Genomic DNA, 15,188 nt, shown 5'->3' on the forward strand with positions numbered 1-15,188 from the left:
ATGACACTCAGTGATTTAATCTGTGTAAATAAATCTCAGCCATATGAATCTGACACAAATTACCTCATTCAATGAATTGAGTGATTGCAAGGACTACAGTGGTCTGAATGCTGCTTTATATATTGAATTTGTAGATCTGAATCCCCTGCTTATCCACGGAAGTAAAAGTTAGTGGTCATCAGAGGTCCAGGTTACATTTGAATAGATAATACTATCTGGTTGGATACAGACCTTGGATAGAATGTGAAGGCCAAAGCAGGAAGGAATTTCCTTTAGGTCAATTATTATATAAGTATAAGGTCTTATGTTTAGCATCCCAGGAAAGAGGGGTTATTTTTGTAGGGAATATTTCAGATGTACGAGAAATAGACTCTGTTATGAAATTTTTTTTCTCCATCAGTCAAGATAGCAGGGAGACTTCATAAAAAATAGACTAGATCATTCTATTACTTTGCATCATATTTCCTTCATTTACAATATTTTCTGTATGATATTGAAGAAATAACCTTGAGGTGGATCCAGTGTTGTTAAAACTTATTCAAATTGCTGACAGCAATCCGGCTGTGTTCAGGAGCTGACATTTAAAATCATTTGGATGGAGGTGAGTCCCAGAACAGGCTTCCCAACCTCTGCTGGGCCCCGAGGTGCTTGTGAAACTCTCAATTTGTCGTTGTAGAAGCTCTGGAGAAATATCCCAGTTGCCACTGACAAAAGTTATCAGGTGGATTGGGAGGAGATGAAGTGAAGAGAAGGAAGGAATGAGAATTGTTCATGCAAATAACATGAAATTAACAAAGGGACAAATGAGGAAAAGGCACGTGGCAGTGGCTAAGTGGAGTTACTGAGGGCTCGGATGGAATGTCACCAGCAATCTCACATATAAAAAGCACAGGGAAATGCTGCCATTAGGATTTGTTTAGAAAAGGAAGTTGAGGTGGGGTTGGAGTGTTTGGTCAGAACATTTGTGATGGTGGCTTTTTGTGCAATTGAGAGCTCAGATGCTGGCTTAATCTACTTTTGCTGCATCTGCTACCACTGTTGACACTGCCAGTAACTCTTTGTGGAACGTTGAGTCTTGGTAGGTATCATGCTAAGGCATTGGTGCATATTATCTCACTTAGGAATTTCAAAGAATCTTCAAAATGTGTGAAATGTTAAAAATCCTATACCTCCTACCTTAGTGTTGTAATCATCCAGCGCGAAGGGTAAAAAACATAACTTTCCAACTGTAAAATGGCAATAAGAAGAATTAGTTCACGGTGGTTGTTCAGGAATCAGTGAAATAACTCCAGTACAGTGACTAGCAACACAATAGGCACGTAGCACCCTCTAATGTCAACTTTTTCTCCCCCTTTCTGGGTAAATTAGTTCCTTATCTATAAACATTAATAAAATGTTCGAACTAAAAGGAATTTTAATATAATATTTAATGTAATCTTTGCCCTTATCCTGTATTATGTAACTTTGGAATTCAACATACAAGTTGTGTTTGATTTATTGTTATATCCTTGTTGCTTATAATAGTGCCTAGTGTAATACTTTGCACGTAGTGGGTACTCAAAATATTTATTCAATTATGGTGAGAATACCAAGACACAGTCTCATTGGAAATGAGTCTTTTCAGATTGGAAACTTTTTAATGAAGCAAATATCAGAGGCAAGCGAAACATTACAAATGGGACATTTTGAAGCTGTAGTTTCCCAGGGCAAATCCTGAGTCAAGGAAATATAGCAGAAGACCACATTGCCTGGTGTGTTCTCAAGTTTGATAAAAAGTTTCTTTTTTGGAGCACAAAGGAGTAATTTGTTTTTTTGCTCAGAACGTCAAGATGATCTCCAGTGAGGGCCTGTGCACAATACTTACTCCGAAAGGATTCAGCTTGTCTAGAGCAAATAAGTGCTCAACTTATGTGTCATCTTTCTAAGGTGGACTGAAACACAGATGGACTGAAGTGAGCAAGTTCTTTTTTTAATCCCTAAAGTAATAGTTTCTCAGAAATAATGTTTTCCAATAATTCACAGCAGAAGTTTTTATCACCACCTTTTATATCTGGGTTTGGTAGGTGTGTAACTTTTTCAAAGGCTAGGATCAAATCTGAGTGGATAAAGACGTAATGGAGACAGAGTTTTATATCTTCTTGCCTTTAACACCATTTACAGTTTGGGAAGGAAGGCTGAATTCTGTCAATATTCCATTCCAGTATGTAGTGCTATAATTGAAAGGTAAATTGGAGGTAGACAAAATTTAGGATATTGCAGGCCACCTCATTAAACTTGTTAATTATTGTAAAAATTGGCTGCAATCACTATATCTAGAGTATATTGGTTCTAATGAGTGAGAAAAGGAAGAAAATTATAGAAACAACAAAAAACATTATACTCTGGAGCTAGACTCCTTAGTTTCGCATTTGGTTTCTATACTTACTACATATACAGTTTTGGGCAAGGTACTTCATCTCTCCATGTTTCTGTTTCCTAATCAATAAAATAGGTAAAGTAATAGGAACTATCTCATTGGATTTGGTGAGGATTAAATGAATTAATATACGTAAAGTATCTGGCAGAGTCTCAGGATGGTGGTTACTATATATTAGTTGTATTATTTCTCTTTTTTTTTTTTTTTTTTTTTTTGAGACAAAGTCTTGCTCCATCACCCAGGCTAGGGTGTAGTGGTGCATTCTCGGCTCACCACAACCCCTACCTTCCGGGTTCAAGTGATTCTCCTGCCTCAGCATCCCAAGTAGCTGGGATTACAGGTGTGCACCACCACACCTGGCTAATTTTTGTATTTTTAGTAGAGATGGAGTTTCACCATGTTGGTCAGGCTGGTCTTGAACTCCTGACCTCAGGTGATCTGCCAACCTTGGCCTCCCAAAGTGCTGGGATTACAGGCATGAGCCACTGTGCCTGGACTAGCTTTTAAATTTCTAATCTTTTTAGCTTTTTTTCTTCATCATAATATCAGTATATGTGTCCCCAAATTGGCGGATTTGTTAGTGTATGTGGATGTGTCTGCCGGTATGCTTTTTTTCTTTTAGATAAGTGGGTTTTACTTCAGAAAGTCAGTCATTACCTTTGAAACATCCTCCAACTAATCCAATTTGAAGAAGTGCCAAACCTTAGAATCCTATCTTCATCACACGGGAAAATGCACAGTAGGCATGTGCAATAAATGAACATATTATGGAGTGAGGATATAAAATTCAATGCGTGTAGGTGGACAAGAAAGTTCACCGAAAAGGATGAGTTGGGAGTTCCAGAACTTTACAGAAGATGTTTTATATGTTAAGTGGAGTGTTGTAGTTTTTTTTTTTTCTTTCCTGCTGAGGTCTTCTCAGAGCTGCATATACTCTTGTTCAAAATCTCAATATTCCAAGTATTGTTTTCATAGCCCCAAGGAAACACTGGACAGAAGGGTGAGGAAAGCAACAAGCAGGCTCCTCATCAGCAGTTTTGACAATCTGGGAAAGGGGAATCTAGCTGATTGTGTCAAAGCAAACTGAATATGGCCTGAGAAGGACTCCATACTTCTGTATTTGAGTCTTTGTGGATGAACTGTAACCTAGCTTAACTGCCAGACAAAATTGAAAACCTAACTCAGGAGCAATACATTGTAACAATGGCTGAGTCTTGGCCAATTCCAGCAGCTATACTTCAACCACTCATAGACTACTGAGTGTTCTAACTGTTCAAATAAGGCAAACACAAACCTGTAACCAATCCAGCTGTTTCTATACCTCACTTCTGATTTCTGCACATCATTTCCCTTTTTTCCTCTATAAATCATCTTCCACCACGTGGCTGCTCTGGAGTCTCTCTGAATCTGCTGTGACTCTGGGGGCTGTCTAATTTGCAAATCATTCATTGCTCAATTAAACTCCTTTAAATTTAATTCAGCTGAAGTTTTTAAAGATTGGTAGAACTTAGAGGCAATTGGAGAACAAAAATACTCCTCAAAGAGGTATGGTTTTTAAAAGTTGATCTCACAAGGATAAATCAAGTGTACTTCCTATATTACAAGTGCAAATTACAAGGAATGCTTCAATTTAATATTCTGTATTTTTTTCTCACTTATAAAAGAGCATGTACTTTTCTTGCAAAGAGCTGGTTGTGGTTCATAATTCTGTCACTTATAGGTAGTAAGGTTGTGAGCAGGTAGCTTGACCTTTGCTTAATCCCAGCTTTGGCATCTGTTTAATGGTGAGGACAAAAACACCAATTACCTGTGTTTGAGGAGGTGTATTCAATAGGTTTACTGCCTGAGGAGTAGTAGGCATCTAACAAAGATTGGTCCTTGTTATTGTTGCTCTGACCACGCCTCCCACACAGTCTTTCAGTCTTCCTCTCGGTCCTGTCATTTTTTTTTTTGTCTCAAAGTCTATAAAAATAAGATCATCAAAAAATTAGAAGTTGAAGATTTCAGCAAATACAACTTAATTTCTGATTATCCATATCACTTTAAGGAAGTGTGAGAGTGTAAAAAAAGAGAAAGAATAAATTACCTTTTGAGATTTTCATAATCTCTATCCCTTATATATTTGTGAATTTTTTGGATAACAGTAATCACCCAAAAGGTCAAGAAATAGGAAGGTGAGGTGAGGGAAGCCCTCCGTGGTACTTGGAAGATGAATGATTAGCAATGGATGTTTATTTATCCTTATACATATTCATATTTTACATCAGTTTCTTGAACTCTATGAAATTTTAAAAAAGGGACATTTTAATTTGGTACAGCTATTTCGTGAAAACCATTATTAGCATGAAGAGAAAGTGCTATTCGAAGCAATTGTACAAAGGTTTAATTTTTATTTCTAAGGGAAAACGTGCACGTGCAGTAAAATTAATAAAGGAAAGCTGAGTTTCCCTTGAGGTATGTGAGGCTGAATGAAATCTGCTATATTATCCTTCAATCAGCCACTTAAAAATTTTAATTGTGAAGACTGTTAATCACAAGGAAAGTAACCTTTTCATGAGCTTTTCTTTGTTGAGGGGAATAGAGGAGGGCTACGTTCTTTTATCAGCTCCTTAGGAAGAGTCTTCCCTTATTTCAGCATTTTTGGGCAGCTTTCATTCTCCTTCAGGCTTCAAGCATTGACTTTCAGGCTAGTTCAGCTGTATTGCTTAGGAAAAAAAGCAGACCAGTAATGAACAGGCCTTAAACAAGCAATATTTTGTTACTGTAAAATGTCTGCAAACTAAGCATGCCCCTAATCCCTGTAGTGTGTACAGGCAGGGCCCAGAACACTTCAAAAGCCCCTGTTCAGAAGCCCCTGACTCAGCAAACCTACTGTTGTGCAAGCCCCTCTCTGTGGTTCATTCAGTGTCAGAGTGACACAGCATGTGTCATTTTGGAAATATACTACAAATTGGTATGCAATGTAGATTTCTTAATTTTTCTTTTTACACATCCAGTGGCAATCAAGGGAGCTATATAGTGTGGTGACATTAGAAGATGATGGTTTTATGAGTCTGAAATTTTAACTTTCTACATATCTTGTGAAGAAACTTACATGTCATTGAGGTTCATGACATTTTCTGGGTTTGGGATGAATTGGGAACTGAGAGGATGATGAAAATCAATGAAGCCACACCCCTACAGTCCAAAGGAAGCAGGGAGCAAAGCAGATTAACCAGACAGTCCCAGCAAAGCATCTCTGGACAAATAAGTTAGCATCAGTACTGTTGCTCGTGCCATCAGTCTCTTCTACACCTCTGCAGGGTGAAGTTTGGAATGGAGTTGCTGTGCCTTCAGTGTTCCTGCCAGTATCCCTTGGTGAGTCACTAGGTGCCAGCCACATTAGAACAGGAGTGTGCCTTTCGAGTCCTCCAAAAATCAAAGGGAAGCGGAATAGCATAGCACAGAAAACACTTTGTGGCAGATTGCTTATGTTTTAAAAACAGCTTTATTGAAGTATAGTAGACATACTATAGATTGCACATATTTTAAGTGCACAATTTGATGTTTTGATATATGATTATGTTGTAGAAAAAAACGAGTTCTTGTCACAGGACCAGGAAAGATTAGGCTCACAGACACTTTGAAAGGTGACGGGGGACAGAATTTATTGGGGGAAAAGGAAAAAGGAGAAACAACTCAACAAAGTGAGATGGAGTCCTGCTAACAGGCTCTCCACCTCACAAACTGAATTCTAGGTCACCCCCCAGGAACTGGAGAGGCCAGGCTCCTCCCTGTTGCAAACGATGCGAACTTCCCAAGGCTACACCCCATCCTCCCAGAGCGCAGGCTGGTGGAAGATTCTCTAGGGACTACTTTTTACTTGGCTATTTCAATTATACTTGTGAAACCACCACTATAACCAAGAAAATGAACAGATTCATCATTTTTGGAAATTTCATCATGCTCTTTGCAACCCTTCTTATATTCACAGGCAACTGTGGTCTGCTTTCTGTCACTATACATTAGTTGGCATTTGCTAGAATTGTATATAAATGAAATTGTGCAGTATGCACTTTTGTTGCTTTTTTTTTTGGTTTGGCTTCTTTCATGCAACATATTTATTTTGAGATTTATCCATGTGGTTCATAACATCAATTGTTTATAAAGTTTTATTATTGAATAGTGTTCCATTGTATGTGTACACCACGTATGATAATCTTTATCTGGTTGATGGACATTTGGATTATTTTTTCACAATTGCAAATATAGCTGCTATAAACATTGGTATACATGTTTTTGTATGGACATATGTTTTCATCTCTGTGTAAATACCTGGTAGTGGAATGGTTGACCAGTATAGGATATGGTTAAATTTTTTTTAGTTGAGATAAATTCATATGCCGTAAGATTCTTCCTTTTAAAGTGTATCAGTTTTTTTTATATTCACAAGGTTTTATAGCAATCATCACTAATTCCAGAATATTTTTATAACTCTTCTCCACAAAAAACTTCTGTACCCATTAGCAGTCACTTCCAAATTTCCCCCTCCCTCCAGCCTCTGGAATCACTAATCTACTTTCTGTCCCTACGGAATTGCCTATTCGAGACAGTTCGGATAAATGGAATCATGTAATATGTAGTCTTTTGTGTCTGACTTTTTTCACTTAGCATAGTGTTTTCAAGGTTTATTCATGTTGTAGCATGTATCAGTATTTCATTCCTTTTAAGGCTGAGTAATACTCCATTATAAGGATACACCATATTTTGTGTATTCATTCCTTAATTGATGGGTATTTATGTTTCCACTTCTTAGTTATTATGAATAATGCTGCTATAAAAACTCATGTAAAAGTTTCTGTGTGAATATGTTTTCAATTCTTAGGTACGGATAGGAGTAGAATTGTGGGGTCACATGGTGCTGTGGTTTGTCGCTACCAGAACTCATGTTGAAATGTGCTCCCTGCTGCGTGGTGTTGGGAGGTGGGGCCTAGTGGGAGGTGTCTGAGTTGTAGGGGTGGGTCTCTCATGAATGGCTTGGTAGTGAGCGAATTCTCACTCTCATGGGAATGGATTAACATCGGAGAGAGCAGACTGTTGGAAAAGCCTGTCTTCTTTGGTTTTACTCTCTTGCTTCCTCTCTAGCTATGTGAGCTCTTTGCACATGCACCTCCCCTTCTACTTTCTGCTATGAGTTGAAGCAGCCTGAGGCCATCACCAGATGCAGCTGCCCAATCCTGGATTTTCCAGCCATCAGAATCATGAGGCAAATTAACCTTTTTTCTTTATGAATTACCCAATCTCAGGTATTCTATTATAGCAATACAGAATGGACTAAGACATATGATAACTTGTTTGTTAATGTGTTTGACCTCTTGAGGAGCTGTCAGACTGTTTTACAAAGTAGCTGCCCTGTTTTATATCATGACCAGTAGTATGTGGGGTTTCTGTTTCTCCACATTCTCACCACAACTTGTTATTATCTGTCTTTATTACAGCCATCCTTGTCAATGTGAAATAGCAACACTGCAGTTTTGATTTGCATTTCCCTAATGACTAATGATGTTGAATATCTTTTCATGTGCTTATTGGCCATTTGTATATCTCTTTGAAGAAATGGCTATTCAAATTATTTGCCCATTTTTAAATTGGGCTCTTTGTCTTTTTATTGTTGAATTGGAAGAGTTCTTAATATATTCTGTACACTAGATCCTTATCAGATATGTGGTTTTCAAAAGTTTCCTCCCAGTGTATGGGTGGTCTTTTCACTGTCTTGATTATAGCCTTTGAAACACAAAGGTTTTTCATTTTGATGAAATCTAATTTATCTATTTTTTTCTTTGCTTGTACTTTAGGTGTTATATTTAATGTTTAACTTTTTAAGAAACTGCCAAATTATTTTCCAAAGTGTTTGTACCATTTTACTTTCCTATCAATGTATGAGTGTTTCAGTTTCTCTGCATATTCATCAACACTTGGCATGGTCCATCTTTAATCTTAGACATTCTAACAGATTTATAGCAGTATCTCATAGTGCTTTTATTTGGCTTTTTCTTAGTTATGGATCATGTTGTACATCTTCTCACATACTTTTTTTGCTATCCATTTGTTACCTTTACTAAAGTGTCTGTTCAAATATTTTGCCATTTAAAAAACGGACGGTTTACTTATTGAGTTTTGAGTATTGTTTATATATTCTAAAATCAAGTCCTTTTTCAGATATATGTTTGCAAATTTTTTTTCTCAGTTTGTGGCTTGTTTTTAGTTCTCTTAACAGTGTCTTTTGAAGAGCCAAAGTGTTTAATTTTGGTAAAGTCAATTTATTCTTTTATAGGTTTTGGTGTTATATCTAAGAATATATGGGAAAAGAGGAAAAGAGGCTTTAAAAATGTGTGTGTATGTACTTTTCCTTTGATTAGTTTGTAGTAGACTAAGCTTAAGGATAAGGAACATGTTCTACTTGTATCCCCAACCTAGCACATTGTAGGTTATGAACAAACTGCTGCAGAAAATAGAAGGAATCAACATTAAGGAGTGATATTTGTGCAAAACTATCAAGTTGAAATTATACTTCAAACTTTCTATAAAGAAAAATAAAGCCAAAATACATTTTAGTGAATATATTTGCCCTCATTCCAGTATGACAGAAAGATCCAAGGCCATCTTTTTCCTGACTTCAGTAAAGACAATTGTGTAGCTACAATGAAGCTTTCTCTATCTCTTATTGGATGCATAAGACAGGGACTTACAGCAGGCTGCAAGAAAACATTTGATGTGGACTTTGGACTTATGAGATTAACTGAAATTACATATACCTAAGGATTTGCTAAGAAAATTTGAACACAAAAATAATGGTCCCGATTTTTCTGTATTCTCATTAATCTAGGACTCTCTGATGCAGCTGAATTAGGTTGATTTTAATGAGAGGGCACTTAAGTGCATTCGTGTTTGAAATTTTTACAACATTGTTCCATGTTTCAATCCTTAGAGCAAATGTCAAAAAATAATTATAATACTTGCATACCTGACAATTTTAATTGTTCATATTATGGAGAAATCACTGATTAAATCATATATTCTGACTTCTTTTAGTTATCTGGGAAGATCTTAACAGCTTCAATTACATGACATGTATATTTCCATGTCTTTGTTCTTAAACACTTGGAAGACATTAATGAAGCATGTCGAAGGATCTTTTCTATACAAAGACCTGATGCAGTGTCAAAATCCTACTCAACACATCAGTATAGGCAGCTACTACCTTTCTCTTGGTGTTGGCTGATGAGATGAAATCTATTTGCCATTCTGCCCCAATAGTAGGGTTTGTACTCTTAATAAGTGCACATCCTCTTTTATTTGTGGGAGCTAATAGAATTGTGGACTTGTTCAGTCAAAAATCATTTAGTAATTGCTTTCTATGTGTCAGGCCCATGTAAAATATTAGGGATAGAAAAATGAGTAGAATACATTCCCAGCATCCCATAGTCTCGTAGATTTGATGGGGCAATGCACAGTTTCTGTGTAGATTGGCTTCTCAATGTATTCCCGACTAGCTTCTGATGAGTGTTGCAGTGATGATGAAATAATCTACCCTTATAAATGTTTATGTGGAGTAACAAGAAGTGCTGGTTATGAGGCACAGCAAAACATTTTCCATGATTTCTTAAAGAAAGGGACTGACTATTCATTTATGGTCAATTTGAACCCCATACTGGTAAAATGTGTTGAATAAAACCTAAGTAATTAATTTGTTATTTGCTATCCTGGTACTTTCCTCCCTACCACCACTTTGCTTTTCTACCTCCTCCAAAACAATGGGTACACACTTCAGATATGTTTCCTCTTTGTCTATTTCCTGTTTTTGTAAAGGAGAGAAACTAATTGTACCTATTTAACAGTTCAGTTGGACTGAGGAAAATAATTCATAATAAAATGCTTAGAAAAGTACCTATTTCAGTAGATATTAGTTTTTAAAACATTGTTGTTATTGTTGTTGTTCAGTCGAAACATTTGCTTAGACTTCCCTCCATGTACATTTGGCTTCCGCTCATTGTGCCAAGTAGACTCTCAAAGCATGTAGCATTGAGGCTGAAATGCATGACTCAAAGATATCACCAGAGCTTGTGAACATACAGTCACATTGAAAATGAGTATCATCTCAAATCTGGGCAAGAAATTATTGGCAAAATAACCCCCAGAGTCTGAATTTGGCAATTAATTTCATCAGCTATAAAAAATGTTAGAATTATTCGGTACTTAGTATCAACAACAGTGAAGCTATTGTTAATAAACGGAGAGAGAACATCATCCAGTTTGCCAAGGGACGCCCAGCTGTGTATGCACAGGCAGCCTTGGCAAGAAGCTCGGGTGGCAGTTTGGGATGGCATGCCATTTGTCCTTCATGTTTCCACAGCTGGCCGCCAGTCCTATATAGGCTTGGCTGACAGGCAGTAATCTAATCTGGTATCCCATTTATTCCATTTTTCTCTTCTCAATACAACTCCAGCTTCCTTTTGGTTCAGCATTTTGGCATTTGTGATCAGTACATCATATTCCATCTTGTTGACTTTTTTTGGCCTTGGCATAATCAAGACTGTGAATCTTCACAGTTTGACTGTTGTATGTTTGTCTATCTGATCATTATCTCAGTCAACAAGCATTTAGCCCCCAGTGGTCCATAGACAATATTAGCCTCTTGTATAGATGTCAGGATAACTGACACTTCACTCAGTTGCCCAGGATGCATGACGGCATTTGCAAGCTCATTTGGAAGGGATGGTATGTGCCAAACCTTCTAGTATTCTCTCAGCATCCAGACTTTGTCTAAGTCCAGAGAAAGAGAAAATAGTCTGAATAAATGTCCAGAGGGCTCTTTTCATTGAAAAAGCTTCTCCTTCTGACATACCACTTACTTGTTTAATCTCTGTCTTGCTTCTTAAAGGGTAAACTCCATAAAAGCAGTACTCTGGCCCTTTAATTCACTGCTGCATCCCTAGTGCCTGGAACAGCTCCTTCTAAGACCTTAATAAATATTTGTTGAATGAATGAATAAATTCACTCGGTAAACTTTCTGGGCTTTGATTAAGTGCTAGCATTGTGCTAGGACTTAGCCATATCAACTAACTTCAAAGACTAGTTTCTTGTCCTGGTGGAGTGCATATTATAGTTGGGGAGTGAGACAATGTTAAATGAAAAATAATCACAAATTTGCATGATAGATTGTGAGTAACTGCTATGAGGGGCCATATAATTAAATAATGAATGACTGACTGGAGAAGATGGGCAAAGCCAGTCAGAAAAGATCTAAAAAGAATAATCCAGCCACATGAAAGAGCTAGAGGTAGATATTACAAGGGGCTTGGTATATTGGAAGAAAAGAAAAAAAAAACTGGTGTGGCTGAAATGCAGTAAGCAAGAAGGAGAATGAAATAAGGTTGGAGAGAGACAGAGGAACCACTTTATGCAACCCTGTAGCTCATGGTAAAATAAAATGCAATGGTAAGCCATTGAAAAATGTTGATCAGGAGAGTGTCATCTGATTAATAGCTTTAAGAGATTACTCTAAAAGCTACCTGGAAATTTCACTGGAAGCGACTAAGAGAAGAAGCAGTGGAATCTGTTAGAAGACATTTCCAGAGTCTAAATGGAGAATGGTGACTTCACCAAGGTAATGGCATTGGAGTTGGAGAGAAATGAATTTAAAATACACTGGAAGGAGGCACTGACTTAATGTGGTGATAAATTCGATGCACAGAAAGGGGTGAATAACAGTTGAATGAATTATTACTAGGTTTCTATAGGTACACTTGGGTAAATGGTAGGGCCATTCAATGGCTAAGTGGTAGTAGTATTTACTGAGATGGGAATGACTTTAGAAAGGAATATTAGGGTTCTCTAGAAAAACAGGACAAATAGGTTCTCCAGAGAAATGGAAAATTTTATATGTATTTCATGCAACAGTTTAGATTTATAAAGTAAGGAATTGATTCACATGACTAGAAAGCTGAGAAGTTCAAAATATTCACTTATTAAGCTGGAGAGCTAGGGGAGCCAATGGTATATATTCTAATCTGAGGGCAGGAGAAGACTGATGTCCCAGTTCAACAGTTAGGCAGGAGGAATTCCCTCTTAATAAGCCATTTTATTCTTTTAAATCTTCAAGTGATTGGTGAACCCCACTCACATTATCGAGGGCAATTTGCTTTACTCAGTCTACAGATTCAAAAGTTATTCTCATCCAAAACCACTCTCACCAGACACATCCAGAATAATGTTGGACCAAATATCTGGGTATACTGTGGCCCAGTGAAGTTGGTACACAAAATTAACTATCACAGAGGGGCAGATTGCATGTGGAGATCAGTAGCTTTATTTTTTCATATTTAGTTTGAGGTGTTTATGATCCACAAGCATGGAGAGTTTAAATGGTAAGTTTGATATGTAAGTCAAGAGATCAAAGGAGATCTGAGCTGGAAACATAAATTGGGGGATGTGGCAGAGATGGCTAGTTTGCCTACCTAATATCATTCTTCCCTTCTACCTTATGAATATAATTCTGATTGTTTTTGTAGTATAAGTAGGTTCAGCTATAAAATCTGCATTTCCCTTGCACATTGGATGGTCACATGACACAGTTCTGTCATGTCAATAAAATGTATGTAGTAATTGTGAGGTAATTCTGAGAACTAAAACTAAAAGAGGGGAGGAGACTCATTGATCTTTTGCTGTTTTCTTCTTGATTAAAACACTGATGTATCTAACTTGTGATAATGTAAAAAACACATGCTAAAGAAGGATGAACAAAATGATAGAGGAAGCCTGGAATATAGTCAGTGTGTCAGCTCTGGATTATGTACCTCCAAATGTCATCTTTCTGGAGAAAAAAAGCCAAACCCCTAATGTGTTTAAGCAGCCCTTACTCAGATTTCTGTTTCTTGCAGCCGACTGCATTTTCAACTGATACAGAGTGTCATTAGCATATAGATAGCCTATCAGTCAGTGTTTTTGGCTGCAAGTAAGAGAAAACCTGACTTAAAAAATAACATTTAAAAATTTGTGTTCAGCCTGAACAACATAGCAGGACCCTGTCTCTTAAAAAAGTAAATATAATAACATTTTAAATCTTACATGACTGGTACTCTAGAGGAAGCACAGACTTCCAAGATTAGTTGTTCCAGGTACTCCTCAAGGACATGCTGGGACTGATGTACTTTGTTAATTTCTGCTCAGTCATCTTCTGCTCTGGCTTCATCCCATTGACTTCCTGTTCATGTTCAGTGATAGAGAAAGCACCTTTGCATCAAACATTAAATATAAGTACTTCATTGTAATACAGATAATTTAGGGTGCACCCTTATCCTTGAATGAATCATTGGCTTGATCCTCAGTTTTGAACTAATTACCAGCTGGAGAGAAGAGATTATCCTTATTAAGTAGGGCAATTTAGGAACTCCTCTTCAAATGGAAGTCAATATTCAAACTCTAGTGCTATTATATACCGGGAAAAGTTTGGGACAGGCATTGAGGATTTAAGCAAATGTTAAATATATTTTATCCCTTTAATGACTTCACATCCAAACTTAGCTTCTTCCCAACTAAATACACACCCTTACAATGCTCACACCAGCATGAAATACATTCAGTTTTCCCCAAATGAGATGGTTCGAAGTCTTTAATGCTATAATTACAGATTTTTGGTTGAGTTGCTCTTCCTCTTATATAGTTGTAGCTTCTAATTGTATTAAGGCTAAGACACTGTTATCTTCCCTTAACATGTTTAATATAAAGTAGTGGAGAAATAACAAGATAAGCACAATGAAAATTGTGGAAAGGGCAGTAGCACACATGGTTCACTGGAACATGGCATAAACCATAGCCTGCTGGCTGGAAATAATGAGGACTTTCTGACCTGGCAGTGCAGTGACTACTTGTGTTACATTATAGCAGCATCCAGTTCTGCTCTTTGGAATACATTCACTTGTCATTCCTCCTCTATTACCCTATGTCCTGTCTCCTGGGGAGATTACTCATATCCATCAATTTTTATATGAGATGGACATGAGATAGGATGCCCTTTCTGGTGCTACACAGATATAGTAGCTTACTCCCTGTAAAGTGTGTCCAAGGGATTTAAGATTTAACTTACAGCTATTATGATCAAGCTTGGAATTTCTTTATTATTTTCTTCAAGTTTTAGTAGGCTTTTGGTCCATAAGTATTTGTAGTTTTCATTGCATAATAACCACACCAGTGGATATTAGTGTGGTCATGGTCTTTGAGTTTGGGACTTTGGTCTCCTAAGCAACAAATCACTGTTTTCTAGAATTTTAGTTGAATGGCTTCTATCCACATTTGGTCTGCCCCTGGAAGAGCTCTGAAGCAATAACCTTGGGTTAGTGGACATCAATATGTTGTATCCTTTCTCAGGCAGAGAGTCCTTAATTGGAACTAAGTCTCATGTCTTTCTTGTGGCTTAATCTTATATTGTTCCAAACTACCTACTTTCCAACCTGTACCAGCATTAGTATTTATTAAAGTAGGTAATTCATTTCTGTAACCTAAAAAATTTCATAATGTTGGATTACAGAAAAGAATCCTCTTAAGCTACTTTTTCTTCTTTAGGTGCTTACAGTGGGCCACATTCAACCTGTTTGTCTCTTATAAGATTTTGTTGATGGCCTTAAGAAGTATTAAAAACACTCTAAACATGTTTCTTACCAAGTCTCTAATGCTATAGACTTGGTAGGCACATTGACAGAGTTTCAACATAAAGAAGGCCATAGTTTAATGGATA

The 15,188-nt window shown here is 37.0% G+C and overlaps 1 long non-coding RNA gene across 2 annotated transcripts; it reads right to left on the reverse strand.

The window, feature by feature from the left end:
- Nucleotides 1-525: 525 nt before the first annotated feature.
- LOC131383727 (uncharacterized) lies at nt 526-14,676 on the reverse strand. 2 transcript variants are annotated; one of them, XR_009213966.1, is made up of 6 exons: nt 14,541-14,676; nt 13,523-13,658; nt 4,964-5,120; nt 4,224-4,378; nt 1,177-1,226; nt 526-704 (listed from the first exon to the last, which is right to left on the reverse strand). It is a non-coding gene; the product is annotated as an uncharacterized LOC131383727 (long non-coding RNA). The 2 variants fall into 2 exon arrangements; XR_009213967.1 differs by lacking the exons at nt 526-704; nt 1,177-1,226 and adding an exon at nt 1,753-1,931.
- Between the last annotated feature and the right edge of the window lie 512 nt (nt 14,677-15,188).

This window comes from Hylobates moloch, unplaced genomic scaffold (genome assembly GCF_009828535.3).
Source record: "Hylobates moloch isolate HMO894 unplaced genomic scaffold, HMol_V3 SCAFFOLD_6, whole genome shotgun sequence".
Lineage (NCBI taxonomy): Eukaryota > Metazoa > Chordata > Mammalia > Primates > Hylobatidae > Hylobates > Hylobates moloch.